General features: G+C 44.1%; 1 non-coding gene across 1 annotated transcript; it reads left to right on the top strand.

Moving 5' to 3' along the window:
• Positions 1–82, top strand: trnal-uag (transfer RNA leucine (anticodon UAG)). Its single transcript has one exon. It is a non-coding gene; the product is annotated as a tRNA-Leu (tRNA).
• Positions 83–8,604: the final 8,522 nt, after the last annotated feature.

Here is an 8,604-nt window from a genome sequence, read left to right as displayed (position 1 = left end):
GGTAGTGTGGCCGAGCGTTCTAAGGCGCTGGATTTAGGCTCCAGTCTCTGAGGAGGCGTGGGTTCAAATCCCACCACTGCCATCATGTCCCAGGTCACTGGAGAGGTGTGGCAGGTTTCTCACAGCCTCTCCTCTCTCTTCCACTGATGTCTTCAAACCTGTGACCAGAAGAAGAATCCTCCTGTGAGTCCACAGACCTGAGCACCACTGCTCTGACTACCAGGTTACCTCCTGGTGATCATGGTGAGGTAGTCAGTTGTTCATTTTGTTTTATGACAGAGGCCTCATTGTGAATTAAATAATTTTAATTCTTTACTTGAAGTTTCACGCTGTTTCGATTGAAAAAGGCGAGTTCCTGGAGAAGATCTTCCAGGGCGTCCAGGTTAAAGCGGTGCCCCAGCTGGCACCAGGCGCTGACCCAGGTCCTGCATGGGAGATACTGTCAGTTCTGTTCTGCCCTGCTCACAACCACAGGCTGGTGTTGAGGCCTGCAGCAACCAGGGCCCCAGTCACCAAGAGTATAAAGGCTGGTCATTGTGGCAGTGGGAGGAGTCAAAATGAAGACAGACCAATGAGAGCAGGACGTTACTGGAGAAGTCATCCATCCACTTTCTATTCTTATCCTTTAAGGGTCATGGGGGGGGGGGTGATCCCAGGTGACATTGTTCAAGAGGCAGGGTTCACCCTGGACAGGTCACCAGTCCATCAGGAGAAATGAGGTGGTCGGTATCATGCAACCTAAACTAAAACATTAGTCAGATCAAATTCAGATTAAAGCAAGAGTCTCCAGATCAAAGTCAGAATTCCTGATGATGTCATCAGGGCTTTGACAGTAGCTAGAATTCTGTCTTTGATCTCAGGAGGACATGAAAGAAACCCAATTGAGGAAAGTAGAAGAGAACATTCAGCTTCATTAGAAACACTTGAACTGTTGAACAGTAGAATTTGTTTGAAACAGTTTACAACACTGAGTGACAGGTTTGAAGAGGGAAGAGTTTTCTACTTTAAATTTAATTCTAACTTCAAAGTCGTCAAGTCAATTTTATTTATTTTGTGCCAAATCCCAACAGAAGTTATCTCATGACACTTTACAAGTTTATCGAATGAGACAGGTACCCTGGAAGGTATCACCTTGGCCCCCAGCACCACCCTAAGGAACCGAGGAGGTCTCTTTGATCAGGATCTGTCCTTTCATGCCCACATTCAGCAAATTTCTAGGACTGCTTTCTTTCATTTGTGAAACATTGCTGAGATCAGACACATCCTGTCTCAAAAAGATGCAGAAGAACTAGTCCATGCCTTTGTCACTTCCAGGCTGAATTACTGCAATTCCCTCCTATCAGGCTGCACCAGGAGGTCCCTAAAGACTCTCCAGCTGGTCCAGAACGCTGCTGCCTGACTAGAACTAGTAGAAGAGACCATGTCTCTCCTGTACTGGCCTCTCTGCATGGCTCCCTGTCAAATTTAGAAGAGAATTCAAAATTCTCCTTCTACCATCAAAGTCCTCAACAGTCAGGCTCCTTCATACCTGACAGAGCTCCTAGTCCCCTATTATCCAGCTAGAACCCTTCACTCCCAGGATGCGGGGTTACTGGTGGTTCCTAGAGTTCTAAAAGTAGAATGGAGCCAGAGCCTTCAGCTATCAGGCTCCCCTCCTGTGGAACCGTCTCACAGTTTCAGTCCAGGATGCAGACACCCTCTTGACCTATAAGAGCAGACGAAAGACCTTCCTTTTTGATCAGGCTTATAGTTGGGCTGCTTAGGCTGGCCCTTAGATATGCTGCTAAAGGCTTAGACTGCTGGGGGATCTCCCATGGTGCACTGGGCTTCTCTCTACTCCTCTCTTCCCTCTCTGTCCTCCTATATGTGTCATACATAAATCATACTCATATGTATTACGAACTCGTCTCCTTCTCCAGAGCCTTCAGGCTCCCCTCATCCCAGATGTGGGTGCTGCTGGAGGAGGCTGCAGACCTGAAGAGGCTCAAGCTGCCACCCGTAGCTCCACCTGCTCACCGTCTGTTCATCAGTCTCTTCACTTCTCTCTCTCTTTATCTCTGTCCCACTCTTTCCTTCTGCATATCTGTCTTCCTCCATTATCTGTCTTTGTCTCTGCCCCGCTCTCCTGCTCTCTTTCCCTCCAACCGGTCAAAGCAGAAGGCCGTCCCCACTGATCCCGGATCTGCTCCACGTTCCTGCCTGTTAAAAGGAAGGTTTTCATCACCACTGTTGCAGGATGTGCTGCTGGTGGAGAATTGTTGGGTGGAGGTTCATTGAAGGAGTTTGGTGCTGGACCTGCTCTACTAGTAAAGAGTCATGAGAGAACTTTTGTTGTGATTTGGCGCAATACAAATAAAATTAACTTGACCAGTGTCATTTGTGGTCTTTTGTTAATTGCATGCCACATGAAATTATTAGTGGTCACTTTTCTAGCGACTGTCTCACAGCATCAAGACAAGAACACTTCTACTTTTGATGATGACAGTTTGTTCAACACTAAACTTCATTCAGTACCATGTTGTCAAACACTGGAACCTCCACAGCACCTGAACAGGGACTTGAACCCTGGACCCTCACATTAAAAGTCTGATGCTCTACCGTCTGAGCTCCTCAGGCTCTTTCTACAGCATTGAGACAGGAACAGAAACACCTGTGAAGGTCAAACTGATGCTTTCTTGACTTGTTCAGTCCTCCATGTTAAAGTCCACCATGCTTTTGATTGGCTCTGATTCTCTGTGGCAAAATCCAACAAGAGGCTCCAAAAATGTCCTGAATGTCACAAGAATGCACAGGACAAGATGTTAGTTTCCTTCATGTCTGCAGTTCCTCCACTGGAAAGTAAAGTCAATGCTGCTCCTCTGCTGAAACCTGGGATCGGACCAGGGACCTTTAGATCTTCAGTCTAAGGCTCTCCCAACTGAGCTGGTTCAGTTCTGAGTGAGGGCCCTGCTTCTCTCATTTATAATCTCTTCCACTCTCACTAGAACTTAGAGAGGATTGGAGCTTCTGAAGTCCTGACACAAATCAAACCAGAGACTTTGAACTACACAGTGAAGGAGTTGGTCATCAAGGTTGATGGCAGCTTATTAAGTTCTATCTTTGATCAAATATAAGAAATGTAAATGAATTCAACATTGATTGCATTTCCCTCCTTTCTTTGGTGCCCTCAGACTTTCTGAGAACTGTAGGAGGAACTGCTCTCTGTTCTGTGTTTGTTCTGCTCAATGGAGGAAGGAACCAAGGACTGGAGCTCTAAGTTTTCCAGTTCCTACATCAGTGAATGGACTTTCTGTGCTGCAAGGAGCCAAAGCTACAAAGGAGGATTACAGAGTTTGTCCTTGCAGGAGTCAGTGACTTAATAGGGTCTAACAAAGGGTTGAACCTGAATGAGACAGTCACCCTTCAACATGGGGCCATGGCAGAGTGAACCAAGAACTCTACAATGGGGGTGAGAGTGGAGCCATGATGGATTCACACTTCATCACCTCCACCATCATGTGGACCACCTGATCACCTCTCCCTCAACCTCTAAATAACTCATTCCCTGACCGGGAATCGAACTCAGGCCATGGCGGTGAGAGCGCCAAATCCTAGCCACTAGACCATCAGGGACCACACTGAGCTCTCCAACAACAGAGACTACAGACAATGACTCAAGAACACAGGACTCTGTGGTCTCAGCTTGAGATGCAGAGGGTCCACCAAGACCACCAGACACCTCAGCCCCCTAAAGACAGTCCACCCCCAGGATCAGCTTCTATCACTCAGTGGTCCAGAACCATTATGGAGCCTGATCAGGAATGTGAGCAAAGCTCTTGGAACAGGCCTGCTGCCACCACAACTAAGATCCTGCAGGTCACTAGAAACTCCAGTGTCCAGCTGACAAGTGGACTTTCCTCTGATCTGTGGTGGTGCTGAGTTTAGCAAACATCTCCAACAAGAAGATGAAGGAGGCCATCAACTCCTTCAAGCTCAACATCTATACTGGCTTTACTGGGAGGTCAGGAGGTCAAAGCAGACCTTCCCCCTCCACCTCAGATGGTTTCTACTCACAGAGATGAGGGACCAGTTCAAACCAGCTCCCTGGAGCTCCCTTAAGCCATTGTCCCCCTCAGCTAACATCTGGATCTGGACCTGCACCGGTGCTGACTTGTGTCTTGAGTCCCCAGAGTTTGTTGAACCAGAGAAGCTTCAACTGGTGGCGGTCGTACAACCAAGCGTGAAGGTGAGCCTGCATTGTCTGATCTGGAGCTAACAGGAATTAGCAAGTTAGCGACTGTTCTAGAGTTGCTGCTGAGTTGAATTTGAATTTATTTGTTAAAAGGTTCCAGTTTCTATGAGGTCAGGGAAGACTGGTGTGGATCTAAAGGTCCCTGTTGATCCCAGGACATTGTTTTGACTCATTTGAACATTTTCAAACCCTCGTTGCTCAGATTTTACATTAATTTGATCATGACTTCAGACAAATGTTCTGTTTATTAATTAAATAATCACTTTAGTTATGAATTTAGTGAGTCAACCAGACTTGGTCAAAGATAAAAGTTAGTCTGGTTATTATTCAGTTTCCAGTCAGTAGGGACACACACACACACACACACACACACAGCCTGTCTTCAGTATAAAATGGTCTGTCACGTTCTCTCACGTTGGAAGATTTCTCTGACTCCATTGTGAATACAGAGATTCTTCATCTGCCACCTGAGTCTTGATCCACTGATTCCTCTGATCCACCTCTTTCTGCTCCAATAAGGCTGACATGGATCAGGTGGGTCCATGTCAGCCAATCAGGAGGTTTCTCCTCTCACTTAATTTTCTTCATCCCAGTTTAGATTGATTCTTCTCAGCCTGATGAAGGAGCATCTGATCAGGTGTTTGGCTGCTTGTTGGTTGTAATTCCATAGATTTTAATCTCAGATGTTATAGAATTAAGAATGCAATGGCAGTCCTGCCAAGTGACATCACTGACATGACAGGATGGCCCAGTCATGTGACTGAAGGAGCTGAGAGCTTCTACACATCATTGTTGATGGTGTCTTCCACTGTAGTCAGCAGCCACAACTCCTCTATCAACACCTGTCAGAGACCTGCTGGAGGACCCACTGAGGTTTGAACTGGGATCACTGGATTCAGAGTCCAGAGTGCTCACCATTCCACCATGGAACCATCAAAGATGAAACGTGTGAGACAAACTATGGCACTAATCATGTATGAGGGACTGCAGTGGTTTTCTGGATCTAATTTCCACAAACAAATGATGATTTGGGGAAAGGTCTGACAAAGTCTGACAAACATACCCTGATTTTTTCACAAACAAATGATGATTTGGGGAAAGGTCTGACAAAGTCTGACAAACCTACCCTGATTTTTTCACAAACAAATGATGATTTTTAGACAGTGACACAGGGCTCTTATTTTGGAGGGCCATCAGGATGTGAAATATCCCAGACGTCTGAGATCAGAGTGTTCACTTTGATCTCAGGGTCCTGAATTTGGAGGTTCTTCCTTTGGTCTCCAAGTTCTAACTCCCATCTGACTGAATCCTTTTTTTAATGAACTCCTCAGACCCTGATGATGTCAGGAAGAAATCCAGACATTCAGTTCTCATCTCAGCTGTTCTGACTGAGACGTCAAGCAGTCAGGAAAAAAGTGTTACGACCCAAAGTGGGACCTTTACAGGAGCTAACAAAGTGTCTTTTTTCCTAAACTACTTGAGGAACTGGTTAAACCAGTAAAATATGCATTTCTGTGTGCAGACCAGTGGGGAGCCTGGGTGAGTGGAAGGATGTTTACCACCAACACAGAACCCAGACTTTAGTCATGTGATGAGATGGAGACTCTGATGATGAAGTTAATGGACAAAATGTGAATTGAAGGATGAACACAAATGTGATTTTGAACCAAACACATTTCTTCAGCAGACTTTGATCCAACATTGAAGTTAGAGTTTGGTGGCTGCTCCATGTTGGAGGAAACCAGGTGATGTTGGACTGTCACAGGGAAGCTCCTTTGCCTCCTCTGCTGCCAGTTCAACCACTCACTCCCATCAGTGGAGAGCAGCTTCAACTGGGTTTGGAATTTACCACTGTGGATGCATAGGAATGTGGAGAAAATGTCCTTTGTCAGAAGTGGGATTTGAACCCACGCCTCCAGGAGAGACTGCGACCTGAACGCAGCGCCTTAGACCGCAGCGCCTTAGACCGCTCAACCATCCTGACAGACACTGAAAGTTGGAGACTGAATTACTTCACTGACAAAGTAGAATTTTTGTTAACATTAAACACCCAGTCTGTGTTCATGGCAGGAAGAAATGAATGTGTGTGTGTGTGTGTGTGTGTGTGTGTGTGTGTGTGTGTGTGTGTGTGTGTGTCAAGTCACAACAAAAGTTATCTCATGACACTTTACTAGTAGAGCAGGTCCAGCACCAAACTCCTTCAATGAATCTACACCCAACAATTCTCCACCAGCAGCACATCCTGCAACAGTGGTGATGAAAACCTTCCTTTTAAAAGGCAGGAACGTGGAGCAGATCCAGGATCAGTGGGGACGGCCTTCTGCTTTGACCGGTTGGGGGGAAAGAGAGCAGGAGAGCAGGGCAGAGACAAAGACAGATAAGGCTCTCCTAAAACAAGGCCTGTTCAGTCAATGGTAGAGCAGAATGGCGCAGAGGAAGCATGCTGGGCCCAGAACCCAGAGGTTAACCTAACTTTCGAATAACCTCAAAGTGATGCTGAGAGTCATGTCGTAAGTGTTGCTACGAACCTCAAAATAATGTGACAGTAATGTAGTAAAAGTTGCTACGAAACTAAAAAAAAAGCGACAGTAATGTAGGAAAAGTTGCTACGAACCTCAAAATATTGCGACAGTGATGTCGGAAGAAATGCTAATGAACTCAAAATGATGCTAACAGTAATGTAGTGATAGTTGCTAATCAACTCAGTGATGCTTACAGTAATGTAGTAAGAGTTTCGAACAACCTCAAAGTGATGCTGACAGTCATGTAGTAAGAGTTGCTACGAACCTAAAAAATAATGCAACAGTAATGTAGTAAGAGTTGCTACGAACCTCAAAATATTGCGAAAGTGATGTCGGAAGAATTGCTAATGAACTCAAGATGATGCTAACAGTAATGTAGTGATAGTTGCAAAGAAACTCAGTGATGCTTACAGTAATGTAGGAAGAGTTTTGAACAACCTCAAAGTGATGCTGACAGTCATTTAGTAAGAGTTGCTAATGAACTCAATTCAATGCTACAGCGATGTCGTGAGAATTACTCATAAACTCAAAATGATGCGACAGTAATGTAGTGATAGTTGCTAATAAACTCAAAGTGATGCTGACAGTAATGTAGTAACAGTTGCTACGAACCTCAAAATATTGCGACAGTGATGTCGGAAGAAATGCTAATGATCTCAAAATGATGTGACAGTGATGTAGTAAGAATTGCTAATGAACTTAAAATGATGCTAACAGTAATGTAGTGATACTTGCTAAGAAACTCAGTGATGCTTACAGTAATGTAGTAAGAGTTGCTACGAACCTCAAAATAATGTGACAGTGATGTCAGAAGAATTGCTAATGATCTCAAAATGATGCGACAGTGATTTAGTAAGAATTGCTAATGAACTCAAAATGATGCTAACAGTAATGGAGTGAAACTTTCGAATAACCTCAAAGTGATGCTGACAGTCATGTAGTAAGAGTTGCTACGAACCTCAAAATAATGCGACAGTAATGTAGTAAAAGTTACTACGAACCTCAAAATATTGCGACAGTGATGTCGGAGGAATTGCTAATGAACTCAAGATGATGCTAACAGTAATGTAGTGATAGTTGCTAAGAAACTCAGTGATGCTAAAAGTAATGTAGAAAGAGTTTCGAACAACCTCAAAGTGATGCTGACAGTCATTTAGTAAGAGTTGCGAATGAACTCAGTTCAATGTTACAGTGATTTCGTGAGAATTGCTTCACAACTCAAAATGATGCTAACAGTAATGTAGTGATAGTTGCTAATAAACTCAAAGTGATGCTGACAGTAATGTAGTAAGAGTTATTAGGAACCTTAAAATAATGCAACAATAATGTAGTCAGAGTTGCTACGAACCTCAAAATATTGCGACAGTGATGTCGGAAGAATTGCGAATGATCTCAAAATGATGCGACAGTGATGTAGTAAGAATTGCTAATGAACTCAAAATGATGCTAACAGTAATGGAGTGAAACTTTCGAATAACCTCAAAGTGATGCTGACAGTCATGTAGTAAGAGTTGCTACGAACCTCAAAATATTGCGACAGTGATGTCGGAAGAAATGCTAATGAACTCAAAATGATGCTAACAGTAATGTAGTGATAGTTGCGAAACAACTCATTGATACTTACAGCAATGTAGTAAGTGTTTCGAATAACCTTAAAGTGATGCTTACAGTCATGTAGTAAGTGTTGCTACGAACCTCAAAATGTTGCAACAGTGATGTCGGAAGAATTGCTAATGAACTCAAGATGATGCTAACAGTAATGTAGTGATAGTTGCTATGAAACTCAGTGATGCTTACAGTAATGTAGTAAGAGTTTCGAACAACCTCAAAGTGATGCTGACAGTCATTTAG

The sequence above is a fragment of the Aulostomus chinensis genome, chromosome 1, assembly GCF_037954235.1.
Source record: "Aulostomus chinensis isolate RoL2024-O1b breed Wild chromosome 1, RoL_Achi_v1.0, whole genome shotgun sequence".
Classification (NCBI taxonomy): domain Eukaryota; kingdom Metazoa; phylum Chordata; class Actinopteri; order Syngnathiformes; family Aulostomidae; genus Aulostomus; species Aulostomus chinensis.
The sequence above is the reverse complement of the archived record's forward strand: the minus strand, read 5'-3'. Positions and strand labels throughout refer to the sequence as shown.